The sequence below is a fragment of the Nyctereutes procyonoides genome, unplaced genomic scaffold (assembly GCF_905146905.1).
Source record: "Nyctereutes procyonoides isolate TBG_1078 unplaced genomic scaffold, NYPRO_anot_genome, whole genome shotgun sequence".
Taxonomy (NCBI): Eukaryota; Metazoa; Chordata; class Mammalia; order Carnivora; family Canidae; genus Nyctereutes; species Nyctereutes procyonoides.
Window position 1 is genome coordinate 17568535 of NW_026575020.1, and position 19599 is coordinate 17588133.

Consider the following 19599-nt stretch of genomic DNA (forward strand, 5'->3'; position numbering starts at 1 on the left):
TTTTTTTTAAGAACTATTTACTATCCTGTAGTCAGGAACTGACCCAATCCAAGCAGATCTGGGCAGCAAAAGATATACTCTATGGCTCCAACTTAGCATTTCAAACTGGTATGAAGCTGGAGCAAAGAATGAAGGTGAACATGGGACAAGTACAGGTTTCTTCCAGAAAAGAGTCAGCAAACTTTTTTTAGTAAGGGGCCAAAATTTTAGGCCTTGTAGGCAAGAAAACAAAACCAAGGATACTATGTAGGTACTTAAAATAACAAGAAAGAAAACAAATTTTGACAAATTTTTTTTTACCAAATAGAATTTTTTGTAATGTAAGTCTACTAAAGAAGAATGGAGTCTATTTTTTACAGTAGATAATATTTTGTTTATTTGGGGCTCAAAGCTAGTATTATTATTATCATCAAATAGATGCCAAGGCTTATGTTTATAAAAACCATTCTTAGCTCATGAGATGTACAAAAACATAGGGCCACATATGGCCAATGGACCATAGTTTGCTGACCCGTTTTATACCACCATCATGGTAGTAAATGTAAACTTGTCAAATCATCAGAAACTTCAAAGCAGAAAGGACCTCAGAAATCTAAAGTCAAGGTCAAAAACACAGTAAGACCCTCAGGTCAATATTATTCCTATGGTTTATAAGATACTTCACAGTAAAGAGAGGGGAATCTACACAAAAAGCCTTCCCCATATGAAGAATCTATGCAAGATATTAGTTAGAAACAAGGGACCAATGAGACTATAGTTCTTTTCTAAATTCCACAGCAAGCAGGCATTCTGCTTTGTTTTCAAGTTGAATATAGCAGTACTCAATTCAACATTAACATGTAACTATTGGAGAAAGTAATCTTAGTTGAAAGAAAATCACATATACATACACACATAAACCCCACAATCTCAAGACAACTATTTTAAAGTATCTTGCACATCTTAATGCATAGACAAGAATGTATAGATATGTATATGTGTGTGTGCATATAAACATACATATCACACAAACACAAATATAGATACATGAAGACATGTGCATGCACATACACGTACATAATTTTTTACTGGATAACAGCAACCAACTTGAAATATAAAATCATTAAACTTCAATATTATAAAAGATAGTGAAAACACATGGAAATAGCACTATATATATATAAAGCCTTTATATATGATCACAGGCTTACTGGGAGCATATAAGGGTAAACATATCTATCACTTACTAGCTACACAGCCATGGAAAAGTTAGTTAACAACTCTCTGCCTTATGGTTCTTCATTTGCAAAATGGGAACAATAATGCAAGTCTCATAGGGTTTTAGATTTAATGAATTAACATGTAAAGCACTTAGAAGAGTGCTTACCACTTAATAAGCAGTAAACAAAGATGTTCGCTGTAATTATCATAATTACCATAAAAATACATCCCTACTCTTCAAACATCTCAGTTTTCACTGCTAACAACATAGACTAAACCACTATCATCACTTGAACAAGGTTACTATTAAGACTCCTAACTGGACTCTTACTTGAGACCATCTACAAGCAACAGAAGACAAAGTAGATGAATTGTACTTATCAAAATTAAAGACTTTCCTGCATCAAAGAATATTATCAGGGACACCTGGGTGGCTCAGCAGGCCTGCCTTCTGCCCAGGGCATGATCCAGGAGTCCCACATGGGGCTCCCTGCATGGAGCCTGCTTATCTCTCTCTGCCTATGTCTTTGCCTCTCTCTTTGTGTCTCTCATGAGTAAACAAATAAAATAAAATCTTTAAAAAAATTTTTTTGAACCACAGAATATGAGAAAATATTTCCAAATAATACATCTGATAAGGATCTAGCATGTAAAATACATAAATAAATCTTTTGACTCAATAACATAAAGAGAAATAATTCAATCAAAAATAAGCAAAAAATTGGATATTTTTCCAAAAAGATACAGAAATGGCCAAAAAGCAGGGGCACCTGGGTGGCTCAGCGGTTGAGCGTCTGCTTTCAGCTCAGGTCATGATCCTGAGGTCCTGGGATCAAGTTCCCATTGGGCTCCCTGCAGGGAGCCTGCTTCTCCCTCTATGTCTCTGCCTCTCTCTGTGTCTCATGAATAAATAAATGAAATCTTAAAAAAAGAAAGAGCACATGAAGATGTTTGTGCTAAACATTAGTGATTAGAGAAATATAAATAAAAAATACAATGAGATACTACTTCATACTGAAAAGAATGATCACTAAAAAAAGAAAAAGATAAAATAAGTGTTGATGAGGATGTGGAAAAACTTGAACTCTCATACATTGCTGGGAAAAAAGAAAATGGTGCAGCCACGTAAAAGTCCTCTAAAAGTTAAACACAGACTTTCATCCTTAGATACCCAAGAAAACTGGAAATATATGTTCAAAACAGAAATCTGCATACTAATGTTCACAGCAGTAGAGTTCAAAAGTGAAAACAACTCCTATGTTTATCAACTAATAAATGCAAAAAATGTGGTCTATAGATACAGGGAATATTATTCAGCTACAGAAAGTAATAAAGTTCTGATATGTGCTACAACATGAATGAACTTTGAAAACAATATGTAAAATGAAAGCAGACAGAAAAGGCTACCTATTATATGATTCCACTTATATGAAATGGACAGAATAAGCCAATCCAGAGAAAGAAACAGAAAAGAGGTTAACAACTGCCATGGACCAGGGAGAAGGGAAGGGAGAGTGGCTGCTCATGGGTACCAGGTTTCTTTCTAGGGTGATGAAAATGTTCTGGTATTAAATAGTAGTGATTGATATACAAGTCTGTATACCAAAAACCACTAAATTGTACACTTTAAAAGGGTGAACCTTATGCATGTGAATTATGTCTCAATAAAGCTGTTATTTTAAAAAAAATGGAAAAACTAAGTAGTTAGTTCACTTACAGGGAAGTTCTATAGCCTCTTTTTATAGTTTGTGGTTTCACTGAAGGGTCAGTTAGTTCTTTGATATATCTCTATTGTTCTATGCTCAGAAGATAAGCAGCTGCTAAGAAGCCTAAGCTAGCATTTTATCTGTGCCCATGCTGACTCACTTCACATCTGGGGTTGGGGTAAATGAGTGATTACAATATAAAATGGGTAAACATATAACCAATGTTCTTATTAAGTTTCCCTCCATTCAACAAAGAAGTGTGGCATAAAATGATAGAAAAAAATCAAGCAGAGTACCTAGTCTGGGAATCCTCATTAGACACTCACTGTTATCAATTTAGAGCTTTTAAGAATACAAATGTCAGAATTCTTAACTAATGAGATATGAATTTTTAAAATACAGAATGTTTAATTAAATAGTTTGCAAATTTATATTAGGTTATATAATTTATTGTTCATTAAATAGTTCCTGTATTATTTGAAATATTGATAACATCTCACACTTGTTTTTTATTGTAATGATGTAAAATCTGGGTATCAGAAACCATTAGGCCTCTAGAAAGCTAATATATTTGTTCCTTAAAATATATTGTAGCTATATTCCAGTAATTCTAATTTATACAAATACTTTGTTGACAAACTGAATTATCCTTTTTTAAAGTATTTTGTAGATTTAATATTCCAAAACAATATTTGGAACAACCAAATCTAATATAGCAGACATACGCTCACAAAGAACAATTATATCCATTTTATCAAAAGCTAAAAAACCCCACCCCAAACATATATTTAATTCACAAAACAGGTTAAACTAAATTACATATGACACAAGAGTATTTGAGCACTAGACTTAAGTAGTACCCCATTTAAGCATCTAGGATAGAAATCAGCATTTTAAAGGGCTCCAGTTTATACCTCAAATTTTTCATCAAAACCCAATTAACAACGATCAAAGTATAGAGTTATTATTATTTTTTTGAGAGGGAAAGAGAGAGAGAGGGTGGGGAAAGGGCAGAGGGAGAGGTAAAATCCCAAGCAGGCTCCACACCCAGAGCAGAGCCTGATGCAGGGCTCGATCTCACAACCCTGACGATCATGACCTGAGCCAAAATTAAGAGTCAGATGCTTACCTAACTGAGCCACCCAGGCACCTGAAAGAATAGGGTTATTTTAACATCCTAAAAACTAAAGCAAAGTTCCTCAAACTTAAGTGTGAAAAGAAGCACCAAAGGTACTTGTAAGAAGTGCAAATAAGTTGGTCCCACCTTCAGGATTATGACTGGTAGGTACTGAGAGGAGAGAGAAACATGACCAAGAAATGTGCAGTTTCAGAACACTCGGATAATGACTCTGATACTGACCTCAAATCTGTAATACAGACCCAGAAAATAAAGTGACCAAAAATGACAGTCCCCCTAATTCCATATCAAATGTTTGAAAGCATAAAAAGACATCTTTAAAAAAATAAAGTAATAGCAATGATTGCCTTGCGCAAGACAGATGGAGAAGACTGAAAAAAACCTGTAAGGAAATTTTCTGGGATGATGAAAATGTCCTGTGGCCTGACCCAAAAGAAGACAGTATTTGGATAAAAAGTCTACAATCCAAGAGTATTATAGTTTCAGAAGCCTGTGAGAATGGCAACCAAAGCCATAAAGACAAGTCCCAAAGAGCAAAAACTAACTAGCCAAGGTCTAAGCCCTCAGATGATGTTGTATTTAATGAAAACTCATAGGAAAATATATAAAAGAAGTTATTTAAGAATATACAAGTTCAAGAGACATTCCCAACACATTTCAATAATTTTTATCCTTCAAAACTCATAGATACATTCATTTAAAATGCTGTAATTCTATCACAACAAGGTTAATGGCAATAAAAGTTTGCTTGGGAATGAGTTGCTTAGAATAGAAATGTGTTAAGATGGATAATCCACACATACCCTCTGTCCTATCTGCCCATCCCTCCCCCTCTCAATTCTTCAAAATCATTCATTTATTCAGTAAGGATTTATGGAAAGATTCTTACATGTTTTGCACTCTTGTACATGCCAAAAATTTTTAAATGACCTAATGCCAATAAGCAGCATGAAATTATCATCTGAACCAATAACTACACCCTTGGGCATCTATGCCAAAGAAAAAAAAACTATGTTCACATAACATAATAGCCCAAGACTGTAAATGGTCTGAGTAAATGTGTAAACAGAATGTGTGAGTTAGGTCTACTTATGAAAGGGCAGTGTGAGGAAACTGTTCAGTATCCTACACAAACCTACACATGTGATTAAATTGCATGGACCTAAAAAATAAATAAATAAATAAATAAATTGCATGGACCTAAACACACACATATACACTTATTTCCACACAGACACACAAATGCACATATGAATACAAGTAAATCAGTGAAATGTGAAAAAGATCAGGGACTGTAACAATGTTAATATCCTGGTTGTGATACACTCTATTTTTGTAAAATGTTACCCATTGAGATAAACTGGGTCAAGCACATGTGGGATCTCTTAGTAGTATTTCTTACAAATCCATATGAGTCTACAATTATTTCAATAAAAATCTGAACTAAAAAAAGGGAGTATGATGAGTTACAAATACCACAGAGCCAAGCAATGCTAAACTGGCTCTTGCTGTAATCTGAACTCTAGTGGTAACAAGGATGAGGGGTACCCAAAATGCCAAGGTGAATCTTGGTCATGTTGAGAGAGTGGGCAGAAACAAAGGGGTGCTTATGCCTGGACACTCACTGGATGCTGGCATGTATGGGGAAAGAAGTGGCATCAACACTGGGAAATAATCACTTGTCCAAGTGAGAAAAAGGCCACCAGTCCTGGCTGTCCCCATAGTATCTGCAGGCTAGCGTCCTCTGCCAACAAGATAGAGGATATAATGTGATCGCCTGGCAGTTGTCAATGGAGCAACTGACATGTGCACATTAAGTACATTAGTCCGTGTTCTCCTGTAGGGAAAAGTAGTCCATATCCTTGTAAGGCAGCGGGGGGAGACACCTTGGAATGAAGCAAAGTGTGCAGTAGGGAGGAAAAGTTAAAGTCACTTGGTAGGAGTACTACTGTTGTGCTTCCATTGATGAATGTGTACCTGCTATTAATGGCTTAATTGATTTTACTGACATGCTTGTAAGTGTCAGAGGTATATCCTCTGCCACGTAGACCAAAATGATCATGGGAAGAGCGCAGAGCAGACCACCTACTAGGCTTCCAGTTCTTTCCCACGTTACACAATATAAATAACAGAATCCCGGTAGGAAAGTTAGGTAATGACTTAATGGCCGCTTAAGTCCTCAGAGGTGTTATACCAGTACAACATCGCCATCTGCCTGATCCCACAACCAAATACACTCCCTTTTTCAGATGGTAGCTACTAACTGGCTATTAAGTTCTTAGTACATGAACTGACCCATGAGGCCTTGTGATTTTCCAGACTAACACTGGGTTGGGTCAACTCAAATCTGATGATGAACACGGTGTTAAGGGCCCAACAGAGCTTGCTAATAATCAAATGGAAATGGTATGTTCCAGAGTATGTTCCAGCCTGGCCCTAGAAACATCTTGTTTTTACAGCTACTTTATTAGCTACTCTACTGCCTAAAGCAATTCCACTGGTTCAATAGCCCTTGATTCACAGAACTTCCTTTAAGCACCTTTACCTGATTCCCTGATGGCTTGGCTAAGATGAAAGCTGCTGGTGTCCAGCTGTACAACCACAGGAAATAATCAAATGGAAATGGTATGTTCCAGAGTATGTTCCAGCCTGGCCCTAGAAACATCTTGTTTTTACAGCTACTTTATTAGCTACTCTACTGCCTAAAGCAATTCCACTGGTTCAATAGCCCTTGATTCACAGAACTTCCTTTAAGCACCTTTACCTGATTCCCTGATGGCTTGGCTAAGATGAAAGCTGCTGGTGTCCAGCTGTACAACCACAGGAAAAACTTTGCTGGGACAAATGAAGTAAAGACCAAGCAGCACAGTAGGATAATGGAAAGCTGTCACTTCTTTTCATGGTGTGGGGGGGGGTCACTATAGTTATGGGACAGTCAATCCACTTGTTTTTGTATTATATAAGATGTTTTTGTACTACGATGGCAAAGGTGAATAGAGAGAATATATACAATGCAGAGTTTAAATATTTACTCCTAGCCCTTTACAGAGAAGTTTGCTGACCCTGCTTTAAACAATACTGCTGGCACTTGGGCAGCTGCCAATGGCCTGGCCAAACCTACTGTGGTTTGCCATGAAGAAGACTACATACTGGCAGATTGCAGATGTCCCCCTTTTTAGGGCTAAGAGCTATACAAACAAATCATGACTAGTAACTGAACAACCTGGGTCACTCCTACCCAAGGTAAGATTCTATCCTCTGATGGGAAGGACTAGAATCAAGCTGTTCATAAAGCCTGTACTGCCCTGTTCTGCACAGTGATTCTCAACTAATCCATCAATAATAAATGTCTGTTTGGGGTTTACATCCCATCCATTATCTGCTGTTTTATAACCACTCAAAGTATATGTGATTGTCATAGTTGAAAAGCATAAATATACTGCAGGTGTGTTATAGTGTAGTATATTATAATATATACACAAATATACTATTATAAATAATATGCTATATATATGTAATATACAGTATATACATAACCATACTGCAGTTTAGTTGTTTACCTATTAAAACAATATGGTTGATATGGGTTCTCAGATATTTGACCCTTTTCACCCTATTTGTCCTATTAAATATTAAGAAAGTGTTGTCAAACTCAGTTTTAGATGCATACATATTTAAATCTTCCTGATAATTTGGCTCTTGAACATTATGAACTATCTCTAGAAATAGGCCTTGTCCTAACCTCTTTTACTTGATATAAATATGGCCAAATTTTCAACATTAGTGTTTATTATTTGCATGACATATCTTTTAACATGCTTTTACTATCATTATATAATGTCTCTAAATACAAAATAAATCTCTAATAGACAATTCCTTTAGATTAGAATACATTAATATTTAATATATTATGGTGGGATTTTGATGTTACCATTTAATAATTGGTTTTTGTTTATCCTATTTCTTGAACCTCTGTTCCTCCTTTTATGCCTACTTCTGAACTAAGCATTTTATGTTAAGGGATGCCTGGATGGCTCAGTGGCTGAACGTCTGCCTTTGGCTCAGGAGGTGATCCCGGAGTCCTGGGATCAAGTCCCGATTTGGGCTCCCTACGTGGAGCCTTGCTTCTCCCTCTGCCTATGTCTCTGCCCTCTCTCTGTGTGTCTCTCGTGAATGAATAAATACAATCTTTAAAAAAAAATAGAATTCCATGTTAACTGAATTATTGTCTTTTTAGGTACAGCATGTTCAACTATTGTCTTTTTAGGTACAGCATGTTCAACTATTGTCTTTTTAGGTACAGCATGTTCAACTCTCAAACAGTAGACTATCTACCCCCACTTCAGCACTATAGGTCCATTATGCTATACTTATATGTATTACATGTACATACAATATAATTGCCAGAAAATAACTAACATTTCTTATGCATAAATGTTACAATTTTAACATTCCTATATATTTTTAGATAAATTTAAAATGGAGGGGGTAATTGGATGATGGTCATTAAGGAGGGCATGTGATAAGCACTGTGTGTTATATACAACTGATGAATTACTGAACTCTGTATCTGAAACTAATCATGTACTATATGTTGGCTAATTGTATTTAAATTTTTTTAAAAAGAAAATTGATAGAAAAAAATCATCCTTTCTAATTAGAAACTGACCATTTCTCAGATATTTCATTAATTCTACAATATCTAAGTTTGCTCTGGCATCATTTCCCTTTAGCAGAATTTTTATTGTGAATGCACTGATCTTGTTTCTCGCTCCTTCATCCTTGAATGATACTATTGCTGGATGGAGAATCTTTGATAATCTGTATTTTTTTTCTTTCAATCCTTGAAACTACTTCCATGGTTTCTGATGAGAAGCCATTTCCCTGTATACAATGTGTTCTTTTCCTCTGGCTACATTCAAGATTTGCTCTTTCCTTTGGTTTTCAGAAAGTTATCTGTGATGTTCTAAAACTGGGGTTTTGTCATATTCAGTCCTATTTGGTCTTTGCTAGTTTCTTTTGAAGATTTAAATTACATCTTTCAACAAATTTGGGAGGCTTTCCATATTTCTTTCTATAATTTTTTCTGCCTCATTTTCTTTATTTCCTCCTTTTCCACACAGATCAAGAGGAATTTTGCCCCAGGATAGATCATATGCAGTTTCAGTCATAGCTGATTTAGATGATTTAGATGATGAGCCTGGAGCTTCTGGGTTGATGATATTTTCAAGAGATTTTAGACTTAGAGCAGATGCTGCCAAGCACCAAGACTTTTAGGGATGTTGGTATGGGGTAAATGTATTTTGCACATGGGATGATCCTGAATTTGAGGGATCAGAGGGCAGACTGTACTGAGGTAAACAGTGGCTCAAAAAAAAAAAAAAAAGATATATTCTGATCCTAATCCCTCGAACCTGCATATAATACATTATAGATCCAAAGAGCAACCATACCAAAACGTGATTGATTTATAGATCTTGAGAGTTCATCTTGAATTATCAGTGTAAGTACTAAATGTATTCACATTATTTCCTATACAATACACAGGAGAAGAAGAGGAGGAAATGTGACCACAGAGGCAAAGGATAGAGTGATATATATGGCTGTAAGGCAAGGAATGTTGACAGTCACTGGAAGCTGGAGAAGGGAAAGAACAGATTCTGCTTAGAGTTTCTAAGTTTGGCCTTGCCAACACTTTGATTTTGAACGTCTGGCCCCCAGGACTGTGGGAAAATAAATTTCTCTTATTTTAAGCCCCCCTGCTTTCATGGTAATTTGTCATGAAAACCATAGGAAAAAAATACATAGTAAATGTGGATATCCAGAAGAACGTGAATTCCATATTGCGGACTGCTCAGAACTGGGGTTGCTGAGTGGTAGTGGTATAAAGTACATGTTAAGATTTTTTTTTTTTTAATTCATGAGAGAGGGCAGCCCAGGTGGCTCAGCGGTTTAGCGCCACCTTCAGCCCAGGGCGTGATCCTGGAGACCCGGGATCCAGTCCTACATCAGGCTCCCTGCATAGAGCCTGCTTTGTCCTCTGCCTGTGTCTCTGCCTCTCTCTGTCTCTCATGAATGAATAAATAAAATCTTAAAAAAAAAAAGAGAGAGAGAAGTAAATCTTAAGAAAAAAAAGTAAATAAATTCATGAGAGACAGAGAGGGAGGCAGAGAGAGAGAGAGAGAGGCAAAGACACAGGCAGAGGGAGAAGCAGGCTCCATGCAGGGAGCCCAACATGGGACTGGATCCCGGGTCTCCAGGATCACACCCCGGGTTGAAGGCGGCGCTAAACCACTGAACCACCCGGGCTGCCCATTAAGAGACCTCTAAACTATTTTCCCGAGCGGCTGTACCATTTCACGTTCCCAATACCAATGTGGGAGAAATCCAGGTCCTCCAATTCACTGACTTTTGAGAGTTCCTTAAAAGATGTGGTAGATACAAGACAATTTGTGCCTTTTCATTCTATTACCAGTGTGTCTCAAAGAGCAGATATGTTTTGTTTTAATGGACTCTAATTTATCAATTTCAAGGATTTTGCTATTAAAGCACCTATGAGAAATCTGTGTCTAACCTAAGTCACGAAAGGTTTCTTCTCTGTTTTCTTCTAAAAGCTTTATAATAGTAGGTTCACATTAAATCTGATCCCATTTGAGTTCATTTTTGTATAAGGATTGACGCTCATTTTTTTTGCACATAAATACCCAAGTGGTCCATTACCACTGTCGAAAAGACTAGCCTTTCTCATTTTGCTCCTTTGCCAAAAATCAATTGTCCCTATGTATGGTAAAGTTCCTGAATTCCCTATTGATCACTGTAGTTTCAGTAGATCTTGATACTAGGTAGCAATATCTCTCCAAATTTGTTTTTCTTTTGGCATTATAAGCCCTATGTATTTACATATGAATTTTAGAAGTAGCTTGTCAATTTCTACTCTCCCCAATTTTACTATCTTTGTTTGTTTTTTATCCTGCTGGGCTTTGATGGAGATTGCAGTGAATATACAGATCAATTTGGAGAGAACTGAAATCCTAACAATATTAAGCATTCCAACCCCAAAATATGGTTTAACACTCCATTTATTTACATCCGTACTCTAAGCCATGTTTTATAAGTACATGTCTTACACTCGGTAAGTACACGTTACACACTATTTTTTTACCTCTCTTTTTTAAATGATCAATAATCTATTGTTTGCTCCTAGCATATAGAGGTACAACTGACTTCCATGTTTGATCTAATACCCTGAAACTTAATTAAATTCACTTTTCTATTTTTATAGAATCCATTAGATTTTCTACACAATCATATCATCTTTAAATAAATACAGTTTTACTTTCTTCCTTTCTGGTATGATGATGGTGCTTTCCGTTGTCTCAGATTTCTTCTGCAGATCTGAGTAGGTTCTCTCTGCAGCTTTTATCTCTCTGGCACTCTGTCTTGAGAACTCTATGATCTTCACCTCCTCATTCTTAGCAATACCTCATCAACAGAGGGAGTCTATCGGGCTCCACTTGGACTCCTCCTTCCTGCACCACGGGCTGAAAACTGTATCAAGGCAGTAAGCTGGGGCAATCGGGGTTTTTCTCATTTGTTTCCCATTTCTCAAGGATCAGCATCCTTCATGGCTTTATGTACTATGTCTAAAAAACCTGTTTGTTCTTTCTTTGTTTCAGGTAGGAAGGTAAATCCAGTCCCTCTACTACTCTAGGTTATTTATGCTGATTTGAGTGTTATCTAGTTGTACCCTTAAGACAAGGAGAGCTTAGCATCCTCGTACTCCACCCTCTTCCCATCAATCTCTCCCTCTTACTGTGGAGGTCCTCATATTAACTCTGTCATTTACTGTGCCAGATGTTTTACTAAGCACAGTAAGACACATTTTACATATATTATTTTTGGCATTTCCTGAAGTAAATGCTATGAAATAGTTTTTGTCTCCATTTTATAGATGAGTAAATAGAAGCCTAAGAAAATAGAGAATTTGTCCTTGGTAATAGAATTACTAAGGAGCATCCAAGTACAAATGGAAGTCAGGGCTGGGGATTGAGGAGTGACTGCTAATCGACAAAAAGTTTGTTATAAAAAAAAATAAAATAAATAAAATAAAATTAAAATGTTCTAAAAGTAGATACTGGTGATGGTTGCATAGCTCTGTAAATATATATACTAAATATACTAACTACTAAAAAAACCCCACTGAAATGTACTTTTTAAATATGAATTTTATAGGAATCATGTTTCAGTAAAACTAATGTTTTGGGGGAAGAAGAGTTGACAAAAATTAAGACTATAAGGTTATACCTAGGACTGCCAGATTTGATTAAAAAAATACAGATAATCTCGCAAAATTTGAATTTCAATATAAATCTAAGTAGGCATATCTGGACATAGTCATACTAAAATTACCTGATTCTATCTGAACAGACCATTAACTACTACCCATTAATATTAAATAGCTAGATTATTTTTGCCATTGAGAATTAAACCTACAATCTTACCATTTTATAGGACTATTCCAAAAAAAAAACACGTTATTTTTTGCACATGTGCAAATGTTCTGAAGCAAGTTGACCATTTACCAAAATTAGCATATTAAGTACTAAAATGACTTTTATCTGCTTGAGTATGGCATTATAGAAGTATATTAACAAATATTGTAAGGTCTCACTATATATATATATATATATTCCTGTTGAAAACTAGGAATATTTTTCTAACTGCATATGTGCCTTATGAGGAAAATTACTGTCAGATGCAGAGGATATCCCAAGTTATAGATCACAAAACAACTTAATTCAACATAATTAGATCCACATACTTGAGTTTTTTCCCTTGCCTGATTAAAGTACCCTCAGGGTTTTCGGAAGAATCCAGAATGACATGATTTTGAAGTACTCAAAGACAGTTAGATAGATCATATGCCATATAGATTTCATAATCAGTGCTAAATTTTATATATTTTCAAAATAATTTTCAGTAGAAGATTACAGAAATTAATTTTATGGTCATTAATTGAGTTTCCTTGGATCTTAATATTTGACGTTTAGAAATTCCCAATCTCCTAAATTACAAGGTGTGACACAGAACAAAATAATTTTAATAATTTCTATTTGGTTTCCCTACATGTTAAATAGGCATAGCACTGGCAGCAGCAAATATTTATACCCATAACATTTGCCCGTCTACAGGGCACTGTTCTAAGGATGACAGATACCAAGAAGGTTAAGCATGATCTCTATTTCCAGGCTGGATGAATAGGTAATTAAATAATAAACAAAGCTAATACAAATGAGTTATCCAAAAAAAAAAAAAGGTGTAACCAAAAAAAGTATAAATATTTAAAATATTAAAATTCTAGGAGGTTATAGCTGAAGTAGGGCATACCAGTGATGGGTGGGGACAGAACAGGTATTATAAAATCAGAATTAAGAAATAAAATGTGGAGACACCTGGGTGACACGGAAGATTTAGCGTCTGACTGTTGGTTTTGGTTCAGGTGGTGATCTCAGGGTCCTGAAATCCAGCCTTGGATCAGGCTCTATGCTCAGTGTGGAGTCCACTTGAGTTTCTCACTCCCTCTCCCTCTGGTCCTCCCCAACCCTTCTCTATTTCTCAAATAAATAAATAAATAAATAAATAAATAAATAAATAAATAAATAAATATAAAATAAAAAAGGAAGTAAAATATGCCAGCAGTACTGTGAAATATTGAATCTTCACCTAAAATGCTCATCTGATTAGAAACTTACCTACAAAAGAAAAAAATGAACAGTAACCAAAATAAGAATAAGCAAGTTTAGTTGTGCTAGAAGGTAAGGATATTGTCAGAGAAAAATGGAGATATGTCAAAGGACACAAATGTCAAGTTGACAGGTGCCAATTGGCCAAATCTGGGATATTCTGAGCATTAAAATAAATAGATATTGAATGAATATAACCCAATGATTCAAATATGAATCTATTAGCCAAATGATATATATAAATAAAAGAAATGTTACAAATTTGGAGGGAAAAATGGGATATTTACATAGATTAAAAGGATTTCTACCCAGGGCATAGAACAGAAGCAGTAAACTAAATGCCCCTCTCCTAGACTATCCTTAAAAGAGATACATTTTCATATTTTAAAAGCTACTGCCTGAGAGACCAGCTTCCAATCAGCCTCCATGTAGATGCTGACCGAGACCCACACCACATTAACAAAATGAAGGATAAAAATCATATGATCATCTCAATAGATATGGAAAAAGCATTTGAAAATATTCACCATCTATTCATGATAGAAACTCTCAACAAAATGAGTATAAAGGAAATGTACCTCAACATAATAAAGTACATCTATGACAAGCCCACACCTAACATCACACTCAACAGTAACCAGCTAAAAGCTTTTCCTATAAGATCAAGAACAAAACAAAGATGTTCATTCTCACCACTTTTTTTCAATATGCTACTGGGAGTCCTAGTCAGAGAAATTAGGCAAGGAAAGGAAATTTAAAAATCAGTCAATGTGATATAACACATCAACGAGAGGAATGATAAAAACCATATGATCATTTCCATAGACGCAGAAAAAGCATTTGACAAAGTACAGCTTTCATTCATGATTAAAACCTTCTGCAAAAAAAAAAAAAAAAAAAAAAACCTTCTGCAAAGTAGGTGTACCCATATCTCAATATAATAAAGGTCACATATGAAAAACTCACAGCCAACATCAACACAATGGTGAAAAACTGAAAGCTTTTTCCTTAAGGTAAGAAAGAAGACAAGGACATCCACTCTCACCACTTTTATCCAACATAGTAACTGGAGGTTGTAACCACAGCAATCAGACAACAAAAAGGAATAAAAGGCATCCATGTTGGTAAGGAAGAATAAAACTTTCAATATTTGCAGATGACATGATAATATATATAGAAAACCCAAAGACACTACCAAAAAGCTACTAGAACTGACAAATCCATTGAGGTCGCAGGATACAAAAAGCTATGTATAGAAATCCGTTGCATTTCTATACACTAAAAATGAAGCAAGAGAAAGAAAAATTAAGAAAGCAATCCCATTTACAAGTGCACCAAAGATAATAAAATACCTAGGAGAAAACTTAACCAAGGAAGTGAAAGATTTGTACTCTGAAAACCATAAAACATCAATTAAAGAAACTGAAGATGATATAGACAATGGAAAGACATTCTATGCTCATAGATTGAAAGAACAAATATTGTTAAAACGTCCATACTACCCAAAGCCATTTACACATTTAATGCAACCCCTATTAAAACACCAGCAGCATCTTGCATAGACCTAGAACAAATAATCCTAAAATTTGTATGGAACCACAAAGACCTCAAACAGTCAAACAATCTTAAAAAGGAAAACCAAAGCTGATGGTATCACAATTCCAGATTTCAAGTTATGCTACAAAGCTATAGTAATTAAAACAGTGTGATACTGGCACAAAAATAGACACATAGATCAATGAAACAGGGTAGAAAACCCAGAAATGAACCCACAACAATAAGGTCAATTAATCTTTGACAGAGCAGGAAAGAATATCCAATGGGAAAAAGACAGTCTCTTCATCAAATGGTGTTGGGAAAACCAACATGCAAAGAATGAAACTAGACCATGAACAAAAATAAACTCAAAATTGAATAAAGACCTAAATGTGAAACCTGAAACCATAAAGATTCTAGAAGAGAGCACAGACATTTACTTCTCTAGATATGTCTCCTGACACAAGGGAAATAAAAGCAAAAATACACTACTGGAACTATAGCAAAATAAAAGACTTCTGCACAGTGAAGGAAATAATCAACAAAACTAAAAGACTGAATAGGAGAAGATATTTGCAACTGAATAGGAGAAGATATTTGCAAATGATACATCTGAAAAAAAGTTAGTATCCAGAATATATAAAGAATTTATACAACTCAACATCCAAAAAAAACTCCCAAATAATGTAATTAAAAATTGGGCAGAAGACATGAAAGACATTTCCCCAAAGAAGTCAGACAGATGGCCAACAGATACATGTAAAGTTACTCAACATCACTCAACATTAGGGAAATACAAATAAAACTACAATGAGATATCACCTCACACCTGTTAAAATGGCTAAAATAAAAAAATGCAAAAAACAACAGATGTTGGCGAGGATGCGGACAAAAGGAACCCTCTTATACTGTTGGTAGGGATGCAAACTGGTGCAGCCACTCTGGAGAATAGTACAGAGGTTCCTCAAAAATTTAAAAACAGAACCACCTTACCATCCAACAATTGCACTACTGGTTATTTACCCAAAGAATACAAAAACATTAATTCAAAGGGCTACTACATGCACCCCATGTTTATTGCAGCACTACTTACAATAGACAAGATATGGAAGCAGCCCAAGTGTCCATCAACTGATGAACAAATGAAGAAGATGTGAAACACACACAAACATACAGAGTTGAATATCATTCAGTCATAAAAAAGAATGAAACTTTGTCATTTACAACATTGTGGATGAAGCTAGATAATATAATGCTAGGTGAAATAAGTCGGTCTGAAAAAGACAAATACCATATGATTTCACTCATCTGTGAAACTTAAGAAACAAAGCAAATGATCATAGGGAAAAAAATAGAGAGAGGCAAACCAAGAAACAGGCTCTTGACTATAAAGAACAAACTGATGGCTACCAGAGGGGAGGTGGCAGGATAGGTGAAATACATGATGGGGACTAAGGAGTCCATTTGTATGATGAGCACTGGGTTATTAAAATTAAAAAAAACAAATAAAGAGAAAAATCAGAAGAAAGATAAAATACGTTTATAGTACTTATCAAAATAAACCCACATGAATGAACCTGTGCAGTTCAAACTTATGTAGTTGAAGGGTTAGCTCTTTTTGTTTTAAGAATCAGGTCACTAGAAAACCCAGAAATTAACCCACAACTATACAGTCAATTCGGCAAAGCAGGAAAGAGTATCCAGTGGAAAAAAAGACATTCTCCTCAACAAGTGGTGTTAGAAAAATTATACATGCAAAAGAATGAAACTGGACCACTTTCTTACACTATATACAAAAATAAATTCAAAATATATGAAAGACTTAAATATGAGACAGGAAACCATCAAAATCCTAGAGGAGAGCAGAGGCAGTAACCACTATGACATTGGCCACAGCAACTTCTTACTAGATATGTCTCCTCAGGCAAGGGAAGCAAAAACGAGGCATTGGGACTTCGTCAAGATAAAAATCTTCTGGGTAAGGAGTATTAAAGGGGGCACTTGTGGGGATCCCTGGGTGGCGCAGCGGTTTGGCGCCTGCCTTTGGCCCAGGGCACGATCCTGGAGACCCGGGATCGAGTCCCACGTCGGGCTCCCGGTGCATGGAGCCTGCTTCTCCCTCTGCCTGTGTCTAGGTGCCTCTCTCTCTCTCTCTCTCTGTGTATGACTATCATAAGCAAATAAAAAAATAAAAAATAAATAAAAAAGGGGGGGCACTTGTGTTGAGCACTGGGTGTTGTGTGTAAGTGATGAATCACTAAATTCTACTGCTGAAACCAATATTACCCTATATGTTAACTAACTAGAATTTAAGCAAAAATTTGAAAAAAAAATTTGGTAAAGGAAAAAGATAAAAAACCTTCTGCACAACAAAGGAAACAGTTGACAAAACTAAAAGGCAACCTTTGGAAGGGGAGAAGATATTTGCAAATGACATATCTGATAAAGGATTATTATCCAAAATCTATAAAGAACTTATAAAACTCAATACCCCAAAAAACAAATAATCCAGTTAAAAAATGGGCAGAAGGCATGAATAGACATTTCTCCAAGGAAGGCATACACATGAAAAGATGCTCAACATCACTCAACATTAGGGAAATACAAATCAAAACTACAATGAGATACCACCTCGCACGTGTCAGAATGGCTAAAATTAACAACACAGGAAACAACAGGTGTGGATGAGGATGTGGAGAAAGGGGAATTCTCCTGCACTGTTGGTGGAAATGCAAAGTGGTTCAGTCACAATGGAAAACAATATGGAGGGTCCTCAAAAAGTTAAAAATAGAACTACCTACCATCCAGCAATTACACTACTGGGTATTTACCCAAAAGATGCTGATTCCAAGGGACACATGCATCTCAATGTTTGTAGCACCAATATCAACAATAGCCCCAATTATGGAAAGAGCTCAAATGTCCACTGACTGATGAATGAAGAAGATATAGTATATTTACACATGGGCTACTACTCAGCCATAAAAAAAGAATGAAATCTTGCAATTTGCAATAAGGTAGATGAAGCTAGAGAGGGTTATGCTAAGTGAAATAAGTCAGAGAAAGACAAATACCATATGATTGCACTCATATGTGGAATTTAAGAAATAAAACAAATGAACATGGATTGGGGGGACAGGCAAACCAAGAAACAGATTCTTAACTATAGGGAAAAAAATGACATTTACCAGAGGGGAGGCATGTGAGGGGATGGGTTAAATGGGTGATGGGGATTTTAAAGAGGGGGGCACTTGTGATGAACACCAGGTGTTACATATAAGTTCTGAATTCTATACCTGAAACTAATATTACACTGTATGCTAACTAAGTGGAATTTAAGTAAAAACTTTTTAAAAATCAGGTCACATTTTTTTTAAAGATTTTATTTATTCATGAGAGACACACAGAGAGAGAGACACACACAGAGAGAGAGAGAGAGAGAGGCAGAGACACAGGCAGAGGGAAAGCAAGCTCCATGCAGGGAACCCGATGCAGGACTAGATCCCGGGACTCCAGGATCCCCCCCTGAGCCGAAGGTAGGTGCTAAACCGCTGAGCCACCCAGGGATCCTCAGGTCGCATTTTTAATGAAGAATTTCCCACATTTTAGATTTGGCTACTGGCATTCTCATGGTATTGTTTAACTTTCCTATCTCAGTCTTTTATGTAAAGTACTAATTATATCTAGGGGCTGAATTAGATTCAGGTTTAACTTAGAGTACTAGGCAGAAATATTTCATAGATGATATCATATACATCCTATTACATCAAATCAGGAAGTACATGAGATCTCACTATTCCACTTTGGTAATGTTAAGACTCATCAGCAAAAACCAAATACAGATTACTGTCTATATCCATTGTTTCATTAGGGGTAGCAACAATGGTGATTCTTAAAATTTTGACCTATTTTAATTCAGGTATAAGTGACATATAACATTAGATTAGTTTCAGGTGTACAAAATAATGATTCAATAGGTGTATATATTACAAAATGATCACCACACTAAATCTAAATTCTAACATTTTTAATACTGGAACCCTTCCATAAAGAAAAACTTTCCCTCATCAACTATCAGTTATCTTATTAAATTGATACAAGAAAGACAAGGTAAATGCTTTAATAATTAATTTTCAAGGTAATGAGTTGGTAAACAAGCAACATACAGTTATGTCCAATACTTCCTTTGTAAATCTCATTATAAATTAATGGATTTCTATATATTTAAGATGCTTCATTCTATTATAGAACATTTTAATGGAAACTTATGATAAAC

At 35.6% G+C, this 19599-nt stretch overlaps 1 protein-coding gene across 8 annotated transcripts in view; it reads right to left on the bottom strand.

Moving 5' to 3' along the window:
- The window catches only part of BCAS3 (BCAS3 microtubule associated cell migration factor), a 594925-nt gene that overhangs the window by 364233 nt on the left and 211093 nt on the right, over positions 1-19599 (bottom strand). The window lies entirely within an intron of this gene.